Source organism: Phlebotomus papatasi, chromosome 3 (genome assembly GCF_024763615.1).
Source record: "Phlebotomus papatasi isolate M1 chromosome 3, Ppap_2.1, whole genome shotgun sequence".
NCBI lineage: Eukaryota > Metazoa > Arthropoda > Insecta > Diptera > Psychodidae > Phlebotomus > Phlebotomus papatasi.
In genome coordinates, this window is record NC_077224.1 from 49,861,641 (window position 1) to 49,885,857 (window position 24,217).

Below are 24,217 nucleotides of genomic sequence, written 5' to 3' on the forward strand. Positions count from 1 at the left end.
CTGTTTATGCTTATGTAATTAAGATATTTGATATTTGAGAAATCATGATTATACTTGTGTGAATTTATCTTAAAGTCCAAAAACAAAAAAAAAATCGGTTATGGCGTCTACGTGTTGAAAGCAGTTTTCGTCAAAAATTGTCTTTAAATAATTACGTTTCTACCTACAATGATAGGGGAAATTTTCATTAAAAAAAAACATTTTTACAATAAATTGATCCCAGGGGGTAGAGACCTTTAGTAGAAAAGTTCAATTAGTAATTGAACAAAGGATTTTGAAATATTTTTTGCGACAATTTTATATGAAAATTTGCTATTTGTGATCTAGCACGTGTACTCTTGTAAAACAAGTTGTAATGAAGAGAAAACAAAAATAATATCGTTCAATTACGAGTTTGACTCATCCGATAACAGGAAGTATTTTTGTTTTTTTTTATACTTCTTATAAATCTACTCTGAGCAATCATGATTAACGTATTGCACAATAAGTTTTTTTTCGAAAAAAGTCTTCGATTATCAACTCTGAAAAATTTAAACGATGGCTGCACTTCCTGTAGCTAATATAGATGTTTATCAACAATCTCTTTTACGAATGCCACAATTAATAGCTCAATAGTGCGTAAAAGGTTGACATCCACTTAATCTAACAGATATAGATTTATCGATGCTATCGATTCGATAGTGTCGAAAAGTTATCATTCCATCCCAGATTCCAACGGTTGATTTTTTTGTGAATTATTTAAACGAAAATGTATGAACGAATATGTCAAATTATATCCGAAAATAATTGAAAAACCTTGGGCTAATTTTAAGAAAAGTAAAAAGACATAGTTTTGGAAGGAAAGAAGATAAGTAGGGGAAAGTGCCCATGCTTTGCACGGTCCCAAGCTTTACAATGACTAAATTTTCCCAATGTTTCTGAATAAATACGACTCCGCAATATATTTCAAATATAAGACACTTTCCCCAAGTTTTCAAGATATAGAAGAGATGAATCACATTTATTGAGAAACATAGGAAAAATTTAGTCATTGTAAAGCTTGGGACCGTGTAAAGCATGGGAACTTTCTCCTAGTTGGATAAAGAAGCGAAAAAACCGTCTGAGATAATGTCCACTTATGGGGAGGTCACCGAATACCCGAAATTACTATTTCCTACCGTTTGACCCCTAGCTCGGGAGCAAATGTAAGGTCAAGTAGAAAAATAATTTTCATTCCAATTTCTTTCCATAAAATCATTTTCATTCATTTTATCGAATTAGACAGATGCAACCGGATTGGAAATTTCAATACCTTTCCAATAAATTCAAATTTAATCAAATTGATTCAAATTGAGTCTTTCAAAGTGGTGGAAGAACTTTGATCTTCAATAATTCATAATGGCGAATTTTTCGTTTATAGGTTTTTATGGACTAATGTTCCCCTAGGCTCCTTCTGAAACATATCCAAAAATCAATGAAAAGGCTTGGGCTAAGTTTGAGAAAAAGCAAAAAATGGTTATGCAGGATATAAATGGGAGTAGCCCTGACTGATCAAATACCTGAGGTTGATATCTCTCATCGTTTAATCTCCAAAACGGTGTTAAATTGGAAAAATAGTAGTGAAAAATATAGGAATAGTTATATCCCTGTTATTTCACATTATCGTATTAGAAATTCTAAATTCAAATTAATGAAAAGTAGAGGTTTAATGATATAAATTCCAATTTTTCTCTTAAGTTTTGCCCTGAAAAAATTTATTCTTCGCAATTAAAGGTAGAAACCTTTAATAAAAAATTCCTAGATGTTGCTATACACCTACATGTACTCCTTGAGTTATCCATTTATTCGAAAAGAAAATATTTGGAATTTTAGGTTTAGAAAACATACTTGCACTGAGTGAGAGATTTATGAATTGTTATATATTTTCTTTCTAGAAATTTGTCTGCAAAATAGGCGAATTGTATCATATTCTAAGGATGATCGAACATAATGTGCCAAAAAAAGAAACATTTCAAAGGAATGACATTAAATAACATTTATTTGGAAGAACATTAATTACCAATAAATTCAAGATAACCTCAATTAAGAGTCAATTCTGACCAACGCTTACCCTTAGAATTTGGTTAATTCTGGATAACGACAGCATGGAAATTCTTTGCGATAGATGCCTTGTGTGGAGTCCCTCCCACAAGATCACATGCAACACTGCACGCTGGAATCTCGCCCAAGATTCTCTAATTCTTTTTCCATAGGTCTTTTTTTTTGCCTCCCGCTTTTCCCGTGACACGTCGTTCTTTTTTCCACGTCCTCCTGGTCACTTCCACCTTGCTGAAAGCTCATGCCCGCCCACTTGTTGATCATGGGCCGTGACATGCGTACAGACATTGCTCCACCCAATTGGAAGCACATGGCGCTGGAGACACCTTGCTCAGATCTTGTCTTTGGCACACCTAAAGACACACATTAGCATAACTTATCGTATACTGTATACATGTCTCCGGAGTACCTTTCCGTTTGGCTACTTGCCTTTCGTGGTGCAATCTTTTGCAACTGATCCGAGGTAATTAATGAGGGCCACAATGGAGTACCTATGCGTGAAACAATGCTGCAGTGGTGACGATTGGTTGCAACTTTATAGTTTTTTGGTCATTGCGTGACAACATGCGCTTCCCTCTTGGCCCTGTGAATTTGGCCAAACAAGGTGAAAAGTGCAATTATGTTGGTTTGGGGAAGGGTCAATTTGTCAGTCAGGCGCTCAAAAGGGGTACGATATAAAAAGCCGACTCCATGTGCTGACCTGTTGCATACGGACAGAAAAAACGCGGGAAAAGATTAGAGGTTGTCCTGCTTCAACTTCTGCCTGAGCTTTCAGTGTGAAAAGCTCTATGCCATCGATACCTCGCGCAGACTCCCTGATAGTGTCATCATCATCAGAAATCTCCCACTTCTGCATGTGGCACATGCATAAGTACTCTGGCCAGAGTACCTAGGTCTGTCGGGTGTATAAAATGGGGCTGATTGCCGTCAAAAATTTCAGTTTTCGCTGGTAAGTCGAGGCGCGTTCACGAGAGCTTGAGGTGCTTCCAAATACTTCCTCCCAGAATAAAATCTGTCAGTGATTTTCATGCCAATTTGAAATTTGCCTGATATTTTACCATTCAGCATTCAACATCTCAAAAGTTCGCTCCGCCAGAGACTCTGGAGAGACAATTGAATTTTCCCACCACGTGAACTTTTATCCTGAGACATTTGTGAGGAACATTTTGTGATTTGTGGGTGATAGTTGCTGTCTACAGGCATCTTCACTAGCAGTGATGTTCTGAAGACAAGGTAACAGAACACCCCCTATTCAGCATCATACCCCAAAATCCATTTGCAGTGATTGAGTGGTGGTTGTGTTTCACTTCCAAAAGAGAAATGTGATTGGAAGATGTGCTTTTGATATATCTAATTTTCAATGATGGATTTGGTATCTTTAGAAAACCACCTTGGTTAAGAAAAAAAAAACATTACCATTTCCTTTCCTTAAATAAGATATGCACTTTGCAATTTATTATTGGGGGGAAATTTACAACTATAGTGCTCAGCAATTCGATTTTTACCGCCAAATTTTTTTTAAAAAAAAATTAATCTTTTTTTAATTATCTTATGGATAAGAAGGTCAAGGAGATGAACTCCCTCCGGATGCGTCAGGGGGTGCAATCCTTTCAGGATAGGAAAACACAAAATTCTTTGCGAAAGAATTTCATCTCCTTCAAGGAAGTTCATCTCCTTGACCTTCTTATACGAATTGCCGTCAGTAATCTACCGAAAGTATCTTAAGTATATTAAAAAAATAATATATGATTTAAAACAAATTTTTAAGTATTCCAACTTTATGAGCTGTTTAACAATTTACCTTAATAAATAAAAAATACTGCGGTATGGGAAATTATTTATTTTATTTATAAATTTATTTGACATTTATATTATATTTTTAGAAAATTGTGTAAAAGATATTATACAAAAAATATTACAATGAGCAGAAACTGTTTACTGATATTAAAACATAAATGCTTTGCTTCGCGCTAATACAGTGTAGATTCAATACATCTTACAAGTTTTACGAGTTTGGTTTTAGAGTTCTTAAGGGTGCTCAGTGATGAATTTATAAAATAATTTAAATGTGAAATGTGAAAAATGCAATAATTAATTACCGTTTTCCTTGGTGATCACAAATGTTTTGTGAATTGTAAAACGTGAAGTAGTTAATGAAATACTCAAAAACAAACCAATATTTATTTTTTTATGATATAATGTGGTGGTTTTATGATTTAAAAAGTGGATTTAAAGTGGTTTTAAAAGGCTGAGTACCCGTATCTGTATACTGAATATCTTATTATGTAAAATTTCAAATGGTAGCGTATTAAAATCATTTCGAATTAATGTTTGTAATTATTTAAAACTTATTGATAATAACAGTTACTATCAACCAATGAAAATGTTAAAATGTGTTTTTAAAAAAAAGTACATAAAATCCTCTGGAAGTGCTTTATTTGATTTACAAAAATTTCTTATTTATGAAATTTGTTAATTTTTCAATTTATTATCACCTGAATCACATGGTCTTAACACTTTAAGGACGATTGGATGACCGGTGTCCCAAAAATAGTTTTTTTCTAGGTTCTTTTAAAATTGTGTGTTGCTGTAAGAAATCAGGAAAAGTGGTTTTTCTGAGCCCCAATTTTTGACCCTGTCGTCCTTAAAGGGTTAAGAACGTATTAACTCTTTCCGGACCGCAGCATATGCTGCAAGCCAATTTCAACTTTTTTTAATCAAAAATATCTTAGCTCAGGAATTAATTGAGGTCCCACAAAAAATATCTTAGATTTTTTATCTTTATATCTTTATTTTTATAGAGCGGCAAAATGGTGTTTCTTAAGTAGTGGTTTCTTTAGCGGTTTTATTCACTGTAGGCAGTTTGTATCCATCAGGATTTGTCGAATTCGACGTATAGTAATTGGTACTTCAATATCCTACCGGTATTTGAGAAGTTTTATAAGTAAAAGTCACTGCTTTGCAATAAATTTGTATTAATTCCATATCCGATAACATGGTATTACCTTTGAAAGTACAGTATTTTCGTTCTTAGGAGTCCTTTTTCTTGAAGAATTGATAAATAATATTTCCCTAATGACTCATCCTCTTCGTAATAGCTTCCATTTTACGTTAATTTCCCTAGAGACCTTGATTAAGCCGTTTTGATTACATAAAAGCTTATTGCCTCTATCATCCACAAATTCTCGTTTTAAAATAAAATTTTCCTACTGTTGAAAGGTTTTAATTTGAAGAAAAAGACAGATTTGATCATTTTATTGTCAATATAAACAATTTCTTAATAAAGAACGGTTCTAGAAACATTAAAAAATAAAATTACCTATTTGAATGAGATATTTTCAATACTAATTGATATTTTTGTTACTCTCTTTTCAAAAGGGTTGTTTAGAAATTTGGAAAACTGTTTATCGTCTTTGCTTTTACTAAAATTAGTCTTAATACGTTTAAAAATGAATTGATATGTAGAGAGGAATTTGACTGTAATTTTGGACAGTTTGCTTATAATTTTGGACACCTAATCCGTTTCAATAGGATGCCCATTGTTATCAATTTCAAGAACCTAACTTACCAAGTTCTCTTCATGTTTATGTAAGGGAACGGTAGAATATCCCAAAAAGACCGGAAACTTTCCATATCATTCATTAAAGTGAGTTGACTTCGGTACTCCAAGTATTCGCGGATTCCCACATTTCCCTGGCCTTTCCGGGACCCTTTAAGGCTTTTATCAGTACACCTCGTTTGTAGAGGTGTTGCTCCTTTGTTTCTCCAGGCATTTATACAACCTAATCATTACAAAAGCTAAATATTCATGAAATTTCGATAAAAAAGACCTGTCCAAAATAAGAAGTATCACCTCACTGGTGAACCTTTGGGAAAATTGCACATTTTTCACACGAAAAACGTAATTCACAAGACAAATCGCACTTCAGGTCAAATGAACAAATCACTATTAACATGAATCAACACAATATTCAATGAATACCCAGTAAAACTTCGATCTGCAATTCTGCACTTTTGAAATTTTAACATTTCTTGTCATTCAATCGGATCCTTCGTATGGCTTCGGGATAGTCGTGCGACTTCGTGAGCATCGCGAATTTCTTTCGTGTTTTCTAACCATTTCCTTCCCCTTCGTATTTTCTATTATGGCTGATTTAATAATATTGTATTATAACATTATAATAATATTGTAAAAAAAGAGAGTATTCACGTAAAATTGTTGAATAAAAATTGAATTTTAAATAAATTGAAATACATATTTTTATGTAATTAAAATAATGTTTAGAAACATTAGAAAGGGTAGAAGAAATGTAGAAATCATCTAAATACTCTAAAGAAATTCTGCCGATAATTTTAAAATTTTCTATAGAAATTCTGCAGAAAATTCTGCAGAATTTTCATACAACGATCGGATCCACCTTAGAACAAAATTCTGCAGAAATTCTGCTGATTTTTCGGGAGTTAGTAATTCAAATCTGACGAATTTCTGCAGAATTCTGCAGAATTTGCCGGGTGGCTATTTAATAGTATCAACCAAAAAAAGCGAAGAAACATTGTTAGAACTTCACGACAGCTAAATAAGACTGAAGTAAACACAAAGTTCTGTCATATTTCTCGTAAGCAATTGCTCACACTGAATTTTCAACAAAGTAATTCTAACTCAAATCAAATCAAATCAAATTTATTGCTAAAATCTTCCAAAAAGAACAAATAAATTAAATAGAATTCATTATTCATCGAATATTGGAAGAAAAATACATTATTTTAATCAATTTCCTTTAAGTGTCCAATTTTACCCTCAAAGTGTCCAAAATTAGAAGCTGTCCGAAATTATGAGCAATTCCCCTATTATTATTATTATTATTATTAAAAATCTTTCTACAGAGACTCAAGCCTAATTTGGCAAATAGTTCAATAAATTTTTTTTATTTTATTAATTAACTTTTTAACTTTTAGGAGGTTCATAAAAGTAATTAAATTTCTTTTAAGGCAATTTCAATTATTTTCAAGATGTTTTTTTTTTGTCTTGAGTAAATAAGTGCATTAGCTCTTGATCTGCAATGTCTGAAAAATAATTACCATTGCTCTGTTGGTCGGTTATATGCTTTGAAAGTTTCAAATAATATCACAGAATAATCCTGATTAAGTATTGGTCTCTAAGATCATAACATATCCTACACATAGGGGAAAGTGCCCATGCTTTGCACGGTCCCAAGCTTTATAATGACTAAATTTATCCCCTAGTTTTTAAAATATAGATGATATGAGTCACATTTATTGAAAAACACAGGAAAAATTTAGTTATTGAAAAGCTTGGGACCGTGTAAAGCATGGGCACTTTACCCTACGTATATTTTTATTTTTTTTTATAACGTTTAAGCTATTCCTTTTGGAATATAAATATTTGAAAAAGTCTGTAATTGATAAATCAAGAATATTTTCCATGTAAACTGAATATTTCTCTTATCATAGGATTATCTATTATATCTCAATGGCTCATCTCACTACTTTTACTGAGCTTCATCAGCCCCATCTTCTTTCCAATTGAACCCCTCAACAGAGAATGATGCCAGATTAATTAGCTCACCCGTGTCATCATCCCTTTTCTGCGTGGAGTTTGTAAAGGTAGAGGCACTCAAAGTTTAATGCTCAGAAGGAAGATGAGAGAAACTCGAGGATCCACCTCCTGTATTCTCTCTCCTGCCATCGCTAAATTTCTTTTTGGCGAGGAAAAGGGTTCAATTTATATTGTTCTCTCTGCCAAGTGAATTTTCTCATCATCCTCCCCATTTACCTTTCCACCTTTTCTGTTTATGGCTGAAACTCGCGGGAGAAGATGTTGAAAAATTGAGGAGGAAATTAATTTTCTTAATTAATAAATTAAATTATTAAAATGTTAATTTCAATATTGCACGATAAACAGTGAAACCTTTTTCCCATCTCATTGTCATATTTAATTTCAACTTGTGTATCTCGGCACACAATTAAATTACAGTATTTAATCACGCAAAAACAGTGAGTTTTCGGACGAGAAAATGACGTCAATGGAATGAGAAAGAGTTAAATTGTGAGGAAAATTATGGAATTATAGAGAAAGATGAAGATAATTGTGGTTTTAGAGATGTATTATTCAATTAAACATTTTTTTTAGGTGCAACATTTTAGAAAGTAAGAATAAAATTATGAGTAGTATTGTCATTTCAATGTTACAAAGATTTCTGGATAATTTTCTGGACTTTCGACATAGAATATAGTGGAATATAGCATGTAGTGGACGGTTTAAAAGACCTTTCTTGCCTTTTGCTTTTACAATCTTCACGACATTTCAAGGATGGATGTCCTGTCCATTACGTTTTGAATTTGGAGAAAAAATCACGCACAGGCAGGAAGATTTCCTGATGGTCACTTGCACTCAGATTTAATTATAATTTCCCAATTTATGAGTTGAATTTTGCTGATCAGACCTGCAACACAGTGCGATAATTTATTCAAAAATCGTTATTTTTTTTAAACCATCTTTATAAGCATTTAATCATCATATAAGCATTCAGAGTGTCTGCCGCCGACTTACCCATTATTTATGAACCTCCCCAGGATATCCACATAATGTGTAGTATATATACATGCCAAGCGTATTATTTTTCGAAATTGATACTCAAATTGGGGAGGAAATCCCCCCATCCAGGAGTATTAAAAAAAGACGACACATTTTGCAACAAAATAAAAAACGAGACGTTGTTGCTATAGATCACAAAATATTGGTGAGCAGATTCAATTGCTCAAAGGATTAGACACGAAATCGTGTGAAATATTATTCCAATCGCCCTGTGCTCTAGTTATTCAAATAACAAATCACCGAGGCAGTAGCTTAAATGACCATTCCAAACACTCGATGGAACTTCAATGAAAAATTCTCGCATTTTTATCCCCCCGAAAAACCTCCAACCCCTGTCGGTTTTTATCTCCGCACTTGCCCCAAATGTGCTTCGGATGCTGCTTCGATCGAAAAAATGAACGTCAAAAGAGTGAAAAAAGATACCTCCACCCACAATCTCCCATTTCCATTGTGCGAAGTGGATGGAAACTTTTTTTTTGATATTATTTGAGCGACATGAATTCAAAAAATATAAATCTTTGAAATTCAATTAAAAGCTCGTAAGTGCAGCGCGAATGCAACTAAAATCACATCTCATTCATATATTTAAAGCACGTCACAATTCATTAGAGGCAGCGTTCTATCTAGCTGTATTTGCTCAGGGGTAGACATCCCCTTCGGAAAAATCACATACGCTGATTCGAATGTGTCAGGGGCTACTCACTAATACACTGAGTTTCTTGAAGTTGATAATTTCAGATCTATTTTAAAAAGAAATTCAGTGTTGTTTGATGAAAACTTACAAAAAATTATTAAAATTACATAAAATTAATTTTGTAGAACGACTGAAGAATACTGTCTACTATAAAGCAGTTCCAAAGTTACCCCTTAGTAAGGGTCAAATATAAACTCCCACTAAATTTAATGTTCTCAGAAAATTTTACTGTTTACAGAATATTATATTGTTCGCAGAAAATTTTACTAATTTTAGGAACTCTTGCTGTTTCCAGTGAATTTTACTGTTCGCAGAAAATTATACAGTTTGCAGAAAATTATACTGTTCTCAGTACATGGTACGGTTCTCAGAGAATTTCAGTGTTTTTAGAAAATTTTACTGTTTGCAGAAAACTATACTGTTCGCAGAAAATTTTACTGTTCCCAGAAGATTTTACTATTCCCAGTGAATTTTACTGTTCGCAGAAAATTTTACTGTTTGCAAAACATTATACTGTTCGCAGAAAATTATACTGATCGTAGAAAATTTTATTGTTCGCCTGCAATCTCACTGTTCGCAGGCAATTTTGTAATTCCCAGTAAATTTTACTGTTCTCAAAAATTTTACTGTTCTCAAAAAATTTACTCTTTCAGAAAATTATACTGATCGCAGAAAATTTTACTGTTCGCAGAAAATTTTACTGTTTCCAGAAAATTTTACTGTTCGCAGACAATTTTACTGTTCGCAGAAAATTTAACTGTTCCTAGTGAATTTTACAGTTTCCAGTAAATTTGACTGTTAGAAGAAAATTTTACAATTTGAAGAAAACTCTACGGTTCCCAGAAAATTATACTGTTTCCAGTAAATTTTACTGTTCGTAGAAAATTTTACTGTTCGCAGAAAATTATACTGTTTGCAGAAAATTATACTGATCGCAGAAAATTTTACTGTTCCCAGAAAATTTTACTGTTCCCAGTGAATTTTACTGTTCGCAGAAAATTTTAGTGTTTGCAGAAAACTATAATGTTCCCAGTACATTTTACTGTTCGCAGAAAATTTTACTGTTCTCAGTGAATCTTACTGTTCCCAGTAAATTTGACTGTTAGCAGATAATTTTACTTTTTTTAAGAAAACTGCACTTTTCCTAGAAAATTATACTGTTCCCAGTAAATATTACTAAATATTACGCAGAAAATTTTACTGTTTGCAAAAAATTATACTGTTCGCAGAAAATTATACTGATCGCAGAAAATTTTATTGTTCGCAATTTGGAATTCACAGTAAATTTTACTGTTCTCAAAAAATTAACTCTTCCAGAAACTTTTACTATTTGCGTAAAATGCGTAAAATCATTCAGCATTTATAAGAATTTACTGTTTTATTTTGTTTTTTTTTAGTTTTTATAGGAAGTTTTATAGTTCACAGCAAATTTTGCTTTTTGCAGTAATTTTTACTGTCCGCAAAAAATTTACTTGCCGATCGTTAAGTTATTTTTGTTGTAGAAATAGCTCTAGGCCTATATTTCCGTGAAATCAAATGATTTCGATGAGATCTTCTAATTTTTACAATTTACTGCAAAATAAAACGATGGCACTGGTACTTGGTATATCTATTAAAGTTTTTTTTTTGCAAAGTCTTATATGCTGCAGGGGAATTCTGTAACAGTATGAGAATGTCATACGACAAATTCTATTTTTTTAATGGGATGAATTCAGAAGAACTAATCAAAAATTTGTATCACAACATAACAGTTACTAAAAGCTTCATAGCGCTACTTGCTACATGTAGCTGCAGCTATTCGATGCTCACTGGACTGTATTGTTGTCCTACTCTCAAATTTACCAGGAACACTTGTCATATGACATTGTCTTATTGTTACAGAATTCCGCTCCTGGACACACCTACAGCTTAAGCCGACAGACGGCTTAGAGGAATTATAATCAAAATAATGATTTGACTATATTTCCCATTAGTTACCCATTAAGCCGTCTCTCAGCTTAAGCCGTAAGGTGCTAGACACAATTATGACTTAATCCGGAAGACGGCTTAACGTAATTATAATCAAAATAATGATTTAACTAAATTCCCATTAGTTTCTGACTAAGCTGTTCCTCGGCTTAAGCCTAGAAACGGATTAATTAGTGGGAAACTGATGGGATATTAGTTAAATCATTATTTTGATTATAATTACGTAGAGCCGTCTCTCGGCTTAAGTCGTAAATGTGTCCAGTATGTAAGTCCAGGACGTTACGTTGCTATTACGTTAAGACTACTTGTTACTTACAACAGTTTATTTCTAAATACCAGCGTAAGAATAAAATCACTTTTTCACTTAAATTATTCCATGGGATATTTTGAAGTTTAAAAACTTTACTAAATCTACTCTATTGTAGCCCGAGAAAATCCCTATCGAAACTCACTGTATGAGTGAGCAGCCTCTTAGATATGTATGAAGTCTATGTTGGATGAGCAAGTTGGTGGTTTTGTGATCAGCACCAAACTATCCCTTGCAAGGCCTGGGGCTCTATGAGTACCCTATACATGCCACAGTACGCCGAATATTGCCACCGTTCCCCAAAATGCAGGTATAGAACAGGACTGGGATTCTCCAGCACGCAAATTCACCTCCCTTATAGCAAACCCCCTGTGATATCGCATGAATGTCTCAGGTGCGTTTCCGTGGAGCACACACTGTGTCCCTTGCGATGGGTTCGGTGGTGGGTAAAATTTTGGCGAATATTATGATTTGTGGGGACTTTATTAAACATTCGACTGTGTAGTGGGGTAATTTATTATTGGAAAACAGGCAGTGATGGTCGTTGGAGGAACCAGTGGAAAATACCCCTGAAAAATATGTCTATGTTCGCCAACAATTGATTTGTTGCTTATTTGCTTTCGTATTCCGCGTGCAGTGTCAACTCACACCCATTTCTTTCACTCTCAGTCGTTTAGTGTTGAATTTTATTGTTCAGTCGTTGAATTTGAATGAATCACAGTGAATGCCACCATCATAAGTACTTACCCCTCTTCCAGGACCCATGTGCATGTTTAATTTGGCTGACAAAAGGGGGAGGATTCGCATACGACAATTTGGTGTAAGACCACTCTGGAATATTGAATGCAATTTACAGTGCAAATACATTGCATCAGTAAAATAATTCTGGAGATAACTAAATTAAGGTAGCTAAGGTCTGTGTTTGGGGTTAAGACCCTAGTTCAATAACTTTTTGGAATGCTATAAAATTAATCATATTTTCACAAAAAAATTAATATTTTAAAGTTATCAAGAAAATCATTAGTCCACCGCCAGCCTACCGTAAAATTGGCCTCTGACATAAATTTACAGAAAACTTTTCAGAGACCGTATGAGTCTAGACAAGATACTTAAGTTTTTTTTTCATTTTCAGTTATACACACTTCTAAAACAAAGGAATAAGAATGGAAAAAAAGATTTAATGTAATATTAATGATTAATATTAACACTCTAAACCTACCAAGACTGGTTAAATTGACCGGTTTCAAAACTTTTTAAAATTAACACATATTTAAACTTTATGAATTTCTTAAAATTGTGTAATATATTTTTTAATTGTTTAATTCTATTTTTTTCTCTCTTCCAAGAAAGTTTTGTTGAGTATTTTACCTATCACGGTCTGTCATTTGACTGAGCGTGCTAAAAAACGACCAAAAAATGGTTTGTATAGGTTCAGTGTTAAATGCAAAACCTTAAAGAACTTGAGAACGTGCTTTAAAGTTTTGGATGTTCGCCAAAAAACGCTTGCAAATCTTCTCGGCGTTTCCTTATTTTCGCCTCTGTATCTTCGGAAATAATTCCAATTGACTTCTGAAATTTTTATGGTATTATTCCTAGATAGTTTATCTATCGATTTAAACAATGGAAAAAATAAAGACCATTTTGACCTTACAATTTAGACTTCTCCCTTGAAAATGAAAATTTTAAAAGCCTTTTAGAGCATAAATATCGGAACTAGTTAAATAGAGAAATTATGTTTTTTGTAGTTATTAAAACAAAGATTTAATAAATATAAATGCAGATCTTTCCAAAAAAAGGTCCTTTCGTTTAAATTAAAGCAAGAAGTATAGTTAAAAGCTTATTTAATTTTTTGTTTAATTAATTGTTTGTAATAAAAGCCTAATCTTTATTAAATTATATTTAATTTAGAAACTTAATATTCCTAGAAATTTATCAAACTTTGTACGATCCTAGACTTCGTAATGGTTGAAGTTTTTCTATGTTTCTAGATAAACATGACTGCGCTATATATTTTAAAAAACTGGGTACTTTCTCTTAGTTTTTAAAATATGGATGCGATGTGTCACATTTATTGAGAAACATAAGAAAAAAAATTAGTTGTTACGAAGCTTGAGATCGTACAAAGCAAGGGCATTTTCTCTATATGTCAAATATTTTATGTGAAATAGAGCATGAATTTTAACGTATTTTTTCTTTATTTTTGTTTTCTAAATAGTACGGGAGACTGGGGCAAAAAGTCACAAAAAGGATATTTCATTTTTTACAAGCTACCCGAGCGCCCCAGAAATTTCTAATTAGCGCAGTATTATATGAAATTTACCGCTCTACAACTTGGTAAAAGTAATTTTTCTTTATTTTGTAAGGAAATACATTTATCGATCTGTTTTCAAAAAGGTAATCTTGTGACCACTCACAAAAATGCTGGGGCAAATAGTACCAGGCATGGGATATTATTACAATTTGATTTGCTTTAAAACGGGATTGCGTAAATTTAAAAAAAATACCTAGATAACATATTCTCAAAGGAAATTTATTCATCTACACCTTTGTAAAACAGCGTTTCGTATATCTGAACGAGAAAAGCTCTTTTTAAGCTAATTTTAGAAAAAAAACACACAAAAGACTGCAAATCGTTTGACAAATGTAAACAACAAGCGGCGAGACATGGTAATAGGGGAATGTAGGTATGGTTCGCACACTGTGAACCTTCAAACGATCGATGTGAATTTTCTCTTTGAAAAGATCTGGATTACCATTTCTCATCTCGTCGTACGAGGTTAATAATTATATATCTTATTGTTAAGAAAGGACTAACTAACTCATTGTAACCAAAGAGAAAACCCACATCGATTGAAGGTTGACTGTGTACGAACCATGCTTACATTCCCCTAACGTTCCTTTTCGCGTGAGGCATCAGAAATTGCTTCGGTTTTTCTCATTTTTTTCACAAACATTTTGTTACTTTTTACCCCAAGTGGTCATTTTTATTAAAAGGAATTTCTGGAGATAAAAATCTTTGTAAAATTCTAAAATAGATAGCGGCTTCGTATTCAAAGAATCCAAATCATTTAGGAAATATTCACCAGTTCATCAATTTTGAAAATAAAATAGGTAAAAAATGATACCTTCTGTAAGGAAGTTATTTCAAAAGTAGAGCTAAAACTTTCAATATTTTTATTTTCTAAATTCCTTGTTCAAATTCTAAGAAACTTACGACATTGAAGAAGGTCTATGGAGGCTATCTGTGGAAAAAATTTTAAGTTGCTATCTTTTTTATCTTTGATGATATTGAATTTTGAAATTTTCGATTTGTGATTTTTTGCTCCAGTCTCCCCTACCCCTAAAATCCTATACTTCAATGATAAGGTTAGAAGTTTTAAAAATTAATTATCATTTTCATAACTTTTTTTTTTTTTTTTAATATTTCAGCCGTTTTTTTGTTTTTTGTTTCCCCCTTTACCTACCCCCTTACCAAGGTCTTAGGCCTTGAGGCCTATTTCGACCAAAATCCAATGTTGGGAGATCCGATATAAAATTACCAATGTATTCAAAAATACCAAATCATCAATCAATAAATTTTTTTTCTATAATCTGGTAAAATAAATAAATAAATAAGTAACAGAAGTTTGGACCTTACACTTCAGTAGCCGTGTTTATAATTCAGTCGTATCCATTTAATAAGCTTTAGTATCTTCGTACTAATTAAACCTAGAACTTAGTTGCGTATTTTATTAAATTTTTTGTAAAAGTATTCGGTTTCGGTATGTGTTTAGTGGCGCCATCTACGAATTTTTAATACTTCCCTATCAAACTAGAGTTGCTAAATGACCTAAATATAACATGATGGGCAATTGGGATCTTCAATGAAATTTTCCCAATGTACTGTGAGTAGCTGTGACTTGGGTGACATGAATAACAGCTATTTAATTTCCAAATGATTTTCTAGTGTAGCAGTTCAATGGACAATAAAAGGTGCTCTCCAAGCCACTCTCTCTATAAATTATTCATTGGAATTGGAAATTGTGTTCGCGAAAGTGAAGCAGCAAATCGGTGGGCAATTTAGTGTTTCTGGTGCCAAGTGACAATGTGTCAATGCGAACTAACGCCACTTGATGTTCCCGGACATATGTTGTGTGCTTCAAACCATAAGCGAATTCCTCAAATGAATCATCTGCATTCATGCGCGACTTCCTGGACAAATGCCGCCTAATTGAATTAGAGTGCCAGGCAAGGTGATGAATCTCATTTGATTGACCCCTCTCTTCACGATGATTGGCAGATTTATTATTGAAATGTAGAACTCCTCACCAAATCCTCAATTTCATCCCAGATCCCATCAGAGTTGGATCAATTGAAGAAATGGACAACTAGTTGAAGAGGATTTTATTAGATGTGAATTGAGTGGGATTTTAATTCATGTCTTTTGGTCTTATCTATTGAAATTTCATGTTATTGCCATTCTTGTATACCCTGAGCGATGGTTTGATAAAATTCTTCCCATCACTGTCTCAAATACCTCACCAGATTAATTTCCATCGTAATTTTGCAGAAACAGTTGATTTCTATCCCAATGAAACTTCACCAGAGAATAATTGTTGGCTTTAGACTTAAATCATTTCTTCAATTGTGCACTGAGTCACGACTGTGCAATTATTCATTTCTAAGAATTCTCCTGACTTTCAGCCATTGCGGAGAAAATTTAATTGCAGCAAAATTGTGGCTACAAGAGGGGAGGATTGGCCTCTTTTTTTCCCACCTCTATGTTTCGTGGACACTCTTGCAGTTATTGAGCAATCAATTGATCTGCAATTGAAGGGGGTTTCAATGAAATTTTCCATCCTGTAGCCACTCTGTGGTCCATTGCGTGAATATCTCGATGATGGGCGTTGATGATTCGTTTCCGGGGCTCACAATTTCCCAATTGTCGCACCCATGATACGTGCTTTACGGCCCTTTTCGACAGCTATCGTCAGTAATTGTTATTTATAACCCAAATGGAGTGAATACAACAATGATATATCAATACTGCAATTTTTGCTTCATCTCAAAATATCACTTCTTTTTGCATTATAAGGGGTGCGGCTACATAATTGAGAGGAAATTAGCAATTTTCTTACCTCATCAGGGCATTTCCTGTAGGCATCTTCCTGCTTATGATAAAGGACTACGATATTACAGAGAAAACTGAAATAGGGAATCGTGCGAATTAGATTAACCAATTTTAAATGGCAAAAAACAAATGAGCAGTAAAAAGTTAAAATACAGAAGTAAAATGTCTAATTATAGTCAGTAAAAAATTTTAATCTTTACAGAAATGGTTCTTATTTATATATTTAAGATTTAAAATTGTTGCAGATAGAATGAAAAGCCCTTTATTTTCCCGTTGCTAAAATTTGGACGATAGTAGGGTAGAGTCAGCCCTTTTCGCCATGTAAGCACTTTTTCGCCACCAAATATAAAACAACTAATTTAAGGCATTTAAGAATAAGTAGCATTTCAACACTCATATTATGTTCTAATATCCCAATACGTTATTACGTCTCTTAATTAATTGAAACTTGTTTTAAAATAGGTGGCGAAAAGTACTGAAACCAGCATAATTGGGGAAAAGGGACAGATAATCCTAACCGGCTTATGTAGGTGAGATTCTTAACGTGAGCTAACTCGGAGTGCATGCAAATTCGATTTAGAGCTGAAATTGTGAGTCGCCATTCAGTTATCTTGAATCAAATTCGTGAAATTATACAAATTTTGTATTCAAATCAAAATATCAAGGATTTGGATGAACTGGCACAAAAGTGATATATGGATGAAATGTAGACCAGAACGTTCTCTATAATTTTCCCATAGAACATGATCTCATCGATTACTCAGAAGCCAAGATAAGCGAGGTTTTTTGTTTCTTAACTCGTTTTTTCATCCAGAGTGCCCCAAGTAGTCATTTGTTGAACTTCAACTAAATCAAAGAATTGTTGTATTTTGCGGAACTTTCCATTTAAACCCCTATTTTAAGTGTCTTGGTGGAGTAGAGGCAGTCAAATTGGCATCTGAGTGATTTCAAAGCGTTATTATGGGAAAAATCAATTTTTTCACACTTAAACGGCAAAATCGGAGTGATAGCGTAGTCTGAGCGGAAAATGATGTATGGACGAAATGTAGAGACAAATGTGCTCTACAATTATGTTGAAGTAATCATCAAAATCGGTTCAGCGACAGTCGAGATAATTGAGGTTATGTGATATTGAAATTGGTTTTTCGACTGTGGCGCCCCTGGTGTTGGTCGCACGAAGTTCAAACGTTCTAGAAAGTTGTAGCATTTGGTGAGATCTTTCGTTTAAGCCCTCATTCATCAAAATCGGTCACATAGAACCGGAGATATGATTTTTTGAATTTCGTGAACTTTGACCCCTTATATCTCCGGTTCTATTGAAACCACAGCGCGCATACGCACCATTTTGGAAACGTCCTAGACTGGACTACAACATACTAAAATTTCATTAACTTGCACAATGCCGTTTTTGAGAAAAGTGACTTTGAATTTCGATGAATTTTGACGCTATCACAGCGCCACCTGTGGTGACTTTTTGAACTTCCATCTGAAAGTCCTCATCGAGACGAAACCAAAAAGGTAAAATTTAGGTCGCTATGTTAATTAGAACCGGAGATAGAGGCCGGTCAATGTTCGAACTTTGACCCCTTATAGCTCGGGTCAGGGGTTATGGATCGACTTAAGGTTTTTTTTGTTTGATAGGTATAATCAACGGCTACAACATACTAAATTTTCAGCCCGATGCACAATGGAATTTTTGAGTTATTTAACTTTTAAGATTTAAAAATTTTCTTTTTAAAAAAAGCGCCCCTAGCGGTGGTTTTATGAACTTGCGATGTTAGAAGGAGAAGTGGCATTTCACGAGAGCTTTCCAAAAAGCCCTCACTTTTTAAATTCTGACAATTAGAACCGGAGTTATGGCCATTTTAAGAAATTTTTTTTGGACCCTTATAGCTAGGGTCAGGGGGGTCGGGGGACCTTAAGTTTGGTATTGATGGAAAGCTCTAAGGCCCAGCTATAACATACTAAAATTTGAGCCTGCTCGATGCCATAGGGGCGGAGCTATTGAGAAAACAAAAAAAGGGGGGTCTTCAAAATGGCGGAAGGAGGGGTGGGGGGTGGGGAGTCTATGCACCAAGTTGCAATTTTCACCCGATATATAACCTTTGCCGAAAACCGCAAGTCGATATCTTTTTTAGTTTAGGAGCTATTAAGCTCCAAAGAGCGGCCGGCCGGCCGGGAACGTAAATTAGCCACATATATATTCGTGATCAGGAAGTGCTGAAACACATTTTGGCCAAATTTGAGGTCGATCGGACGACATGAAATTTTGTTAGGATTATAGTAGGTGAGATTGTTAAGAATCTCACCTAATATATATTTTTCAATGAGATTCTCTAAAATTCTCGAGACGTATCCTAGATATATAGATAGATATTGCTTCAAAGAAATCTTTATACAAAAATTCATTTTAGTCTGACAAAAATATCACACCTCACGAGGCCCCTAAAGCTTAATGGTGGCGAAAAGTACTGACTCTACCCTATCGCTGTTTCAATTCTTTTGTTACTGCTCAATTTTAACTTTTTACTGCTGATTGATACAACGCCATTTTAAATTAAAAAAATATTTTTGTAAATTTACATATTATTTTTTTTTTAAGATTTTTTTGTGAGTTTCTCAAACAATATCGGTACTATGAGTATCATTACTTTTTATGATTCTGATTTGTTTTAAGGTCAATTCCTCTAACTACAGAATTTCAAATAATAATAATACCAATGAAAATAAATAAAATATAACAATTTTTTGAACTTTGAATAATCCTTTGAACCGTGAGTATATCGCCGATTTTTGTTGATTACAATACCCAGAAGCAAAAATCGGGAACGCTTACTTTACTGATTGTATCTGCAATTGTTGTAGACATTTTTTAACAAATATTTTGATTTAGGTATAAAGAGATGAAGAACGAAATTTAAAGGAGTGCTATTTCCTATCCAAGTCAATATCAACATTATTAACTGATAATTGAATAATCTTAAAAAGGGAAAAGTGTCTCAGCTTTGCGGAATGGTTTAATTCACAATATAATGTTCTTCATGAATTGAACTTTTAAATATTTATTGGATGCATACCGCTATATTATCAATTTAAGCTTAAACATAGGTCATTAGAAAACTATTTATGAAAAGAAAAAATTATTCTAATGCTTTCGCTTGTGAATTGTTAGACCTTTTATAAAGATCTAAGCTATTATGCCCTGTTAAGTGGTTAAACTTCGATTTCAGAAAATTCGAAATTTCGAATTATACAATTTCGAAGTATACATGGACGAGATGTTCCTTTTGGGCTATCTCCAAAACATGTCTAAAAATGAAAGAAATCGTTGGAGCTGTTTAAAAAAATATCATTATGAGGGATGTTGCGTATGGGTAATAAGGGACGAATGTTTAGATAAAGGTTTTTTTATGGGGTCAATACAGACCGGTGTTTGATAATTCTTATTCTTACACTACCCACCTTTAGCCAGATAACAAGTGGAAAAAATCGGATTAGGGGAGAGTCTGCATATTTGAGACGCAGGTAGGGTGAGACGCGGAGTATTTTTTTTTTGATTATTTAAATAATGTTACGAAAACACTAATTGAGTTATTTTAATAAAGTCTAAACTAGTGAGTATTCTAAGTGCTATACAAAATTTCAAGTTTCAAGATAATTTTTGGAAATAGTGCCTTAAATTCAAAACACAAAAAGTGTCTCAAATATGCCAGCTTTACCCTATACAGAGATACTGATTTCTATTTAATTTCAAGAAGTAAAAAATTGATAAAATATCAAAATGAGTAAAAATGAAATTTTAGGTTTAAAATTTAAATAGAAGTGCAAATTTTCGTAATAATCCACGATTGTTTTCCAGTTTCGCGGCATTTTATTAAAAGATTACATTTATAAAGTTGATTTCAATTCAATTCATAAGTCAAAGTTTAGTGCGCAAAATTTTTGAAAAGGTTAGTTTTTTCTTTTAATATTTACCTTTTCACTACCGATATTTGAACTACTTTGCCAATTAATCAAAAGATTGTTAAAGATATTTTGAAGGTAATTGGTTCATAATGGATCTGGAACTATTTTTAGATCAAGAATATGTCATATAATCGAAATTCACTTCCCTGTCTTTCTCAAACGAGTTGCATCCACTCTTTCGGACCCTTTCTCTTCTTTTGAACGTCATAACAAATTCAATATAGTTCAATCTAATTTTGAGACCGAAAGAGTGGGTGGGATAGACTTGTCGAAACATTTTGAGAAAGAAAGGGATGCAAATTTTGATTTCATGAATTTATATCGAGCTAAAAAGTGTGCTAGATCCATAACAGATGGAAACTGATTTAGACTTGTTAAAGATTCTAAGTTTTTTCCAAGAAAACAGGACTCTATTCAATCAAGAAGTACATTCTATAATTGTTTTAATGAATAAAAATACCATTATGCCCCGGCCACACCTTTTAGATCAGTAAAATTTCACAAAATCAAAATTCGTACACCTTTCATTCTAAAAAAAAATTGCACAAGTCTATTACATTTTTTCGGACTCAAAATTGTGTTGAACTAAATTTAATTTAGTGTGATGTTCAAAAGAAGAAGTAGAGTGGAAAAGAGTAGGATAGACATATGCAAAACTTTAAAAAAAAGAAAGGTTAGTAAATTTCGACTTTATGAAATTTTCCTGATCTAAAAGGTGTACTGGAGACATTAGTCTTTATTTAAGAATAAGTTAAATTCAATTTTGAGGACTCCGGCACACCTTTTTGATCAGAAAAATTTTATGCAGTCGAAGTTCGAATCTTCTTCCTTCTCACACGTTTTGCATATGACTATCTCATTCTTTGGTACTCTTCTTCTTTTTTTAAACGTCACAACAAATTAAATTTAGCTGAATCGACTTTAGGAGAGCGAAAGAATGAGATAGTCATATGCAAAACACGTGAGAAAGAAAGAGATTCGAATTTCGCTTTCATGAAATTTTTCTGAACTAAGAGGTGTGCCCGAGCCATGACAATCTAAAGGTTCTCTTTGTTTTTAAATTTCCATTATAAAGAACTTTATGGCCTTTCAAAAGACATTAGATTTGTTCAGTATGATTAATGTTCTGGCACTAAATTCTTTAAAACCGAAAATAATTGAAGAGAAAATTGGGCAAACTGCCACTTTTCAAATTTTGTTCTATAAACATAATTGAAATTATTTTTATAAAGATGAACTAAATTGTTCTTTTAAAATTGGAATTGAAAAGACTGTTCCTCTTAAATTAAAATTGTAGTATTTAAATAATATGAACTACTTGATAAACTTTTAAATTTAAGTATAATGTTTATTATAAATATTTTGTGAAATTCATCAAATTTTACCTGAAATATTTCTCTCATATATCCGCATTTTATCATGAATAATTTAAAATTTGAGCAAAAAGTGCGAATATACTGATGAATAAGGAGTTGCCATGAATTTTCACGTTGGAGATAAAGCCACATCCTGGCATATACATATAGTTGTGATGGAGTAAAAAAAAATACTTGGCAGTAGAACAATGTTATATTGAAGAAGATACATTAAAACACGGACGATAAATTATGCAATAAACACATTTTGCCGTGATATTTGCCTCTTTTCACCATTCCGAGACTCATATACCCTTGTTCACATGGTGAATTTTATTAGTTGAAAATTTCCCTCTACCACCTACTGCATTATTCATACGCCATATCAGTTGGAAAATGATTTTGGTTTCTGCAAAAGCCCCGAAAGCAAGAGTCGCGAAAATATACACGTGAATCCCTAATTTGCAGCAAAAGCCAACCACTTCCTTCCACTCTTCACGGAATATTTTCACAACAACTTTCGTCCCACTGCCTCCCGCATATTTATGCTGCAATATGTGTATAGTACATTCATATATGGAGTTCTAGGAACATCCAAAAAGTCGTGGTTTAACCATCCACCTCATCATCAGCTCCCTTTCCAGCCTCTTCAGTCACAGGCTGTGTATCCGATTTACTTTTTTCACTACTCAATTTCCGTCCAATAAAATTCAACACAAATTTCTGATGTATTTGCCGGAATGCTTCAACTGTATTATTGCAAAGTTTGTATTATATTTGCTTATTTGCCGTCATCAAAATTTTTGAGGCACTGATGGTTAAATTTTTGGTTTATGTGGCAAAAATACCTCGTTAGCCGACATATAAAGTTTTGAGAGAAGTGCATTTTGTTACAGAGCTGGATAATTGGTCTGGGATCAATTTAGCTGCAATTTAGACATTCTGCATTTTGAAATCAATTAATTATTGAAAAATATTTTTAAAAATGAAATATTCCAAACCTTAATCTTTATCCATATGTAATTAAATATATAATCTCATAAAATATTTGAATTTTATCACTGTCACTGATTGGCTAAATCTTGAAAGCTTTCAAAACACCGATAGTTCTAGTCAATAACACAAAGTATTAATTCATTTATCTTCAACTGACAATCTCTACAGGGGTCATTTGCCAGATAAAGCAAAGGTTAAAATAATATCTAGGATTAAATATTTAATTAACATATGGATAATGCTTTAATACCAAAAGAGAAGCTCCGAGTGTATTTTAATTTACTCCCCTTCTTTGAAATTTCGAAGAATGGTAATGCACAATTGTGTTTCTTCTATAAAAGCAAGAAGCAAAGAAGCAAGAAGTAAGTAATTATATAATATTTGGTCAGCAAAATAGTGAATTTTCATAAAGATGTTCAGATACTTTTAATGAGAATAAACTAAACAAGTTTAACTCAAAAAAGTATAACACACTGAAGTGAGTGATAAAAGAAAGACATAAATAAATTCTTCATAAATAGGGGAAACGGGGCAGTAGTAAACATGGTCTGCGACAATTTGGTCAGTAAAAAAATAAAATTTGGTCAGTAAAAAATCAAATGTCGTCAGTTAAAAATAAAATATGGTTAGAAAAAAAAATATGGTTAGTAAAAAATAAAATACGGTCAGTGAAAAATAAAATATGGACAGTAAAAAATAAAGAATCTGGTCAGTAAAAAATAAAATTTGGTCAGTATTAAATAAAATTTGGTCAGTAAAAAATCAAATTCGGTGGGAGAAAAGTCAAACTTGGTCGGTAAAAAGTTAAATTTGGTTAATAAAAAATAAAATTTGGTCATTATAAAATAAAATTTCGGTCAGTATAAAATTAAATTCTGTCAGAGTAAGAAAAGTAAAATTTAGTAAAAGGTAAATTTGGTCAGTAAAAAATCAAATTTGGTCAGTGGAAAATCAAAATTGATCAGTAAAAAATGAAATTTGATCGATAAACTATAAAAATGGCCAGTAGAAAATAAAGAACCTGGTCAGTAAAAAATCAAATTTTCTGTGCTTCGGGAAGTTATCTGTATCGCCTGTTGAGGCAAAGGGAAATTTTCTGTGTTTTGGGAAGATAACAGTAGCACCTGTT

The 24,217-nt window shown here is 32.8% G+C and overlaps 1 protein-coding gene across 2 annotated transcripts in view; it reads left to right on the forward strand.

Annotated features, from left to right (window-relative positions):
* Positions 1-2,958: 2,958 nt before the first annotated feature.
* The window catches only part of LOC129807191 (LIM domain transcription factor LMO4), a 304,468-nt gene continuing 283,209 nt past the window's right edge, over positions 2,959-24,217 (forward strand). The window contains exon 1 of one of the 2 annotated variants that reach the window (XM_055856287.1): positions 2,959-3,309. The gene's annotated coding sequence lies outside the window, so the exon portion shown is untranslated. The remainder of the gene's footprint in view (positions 3,310-24,217) is intronic. The other variant, XM_055856286.1, reaches the window with a different exon arrangement.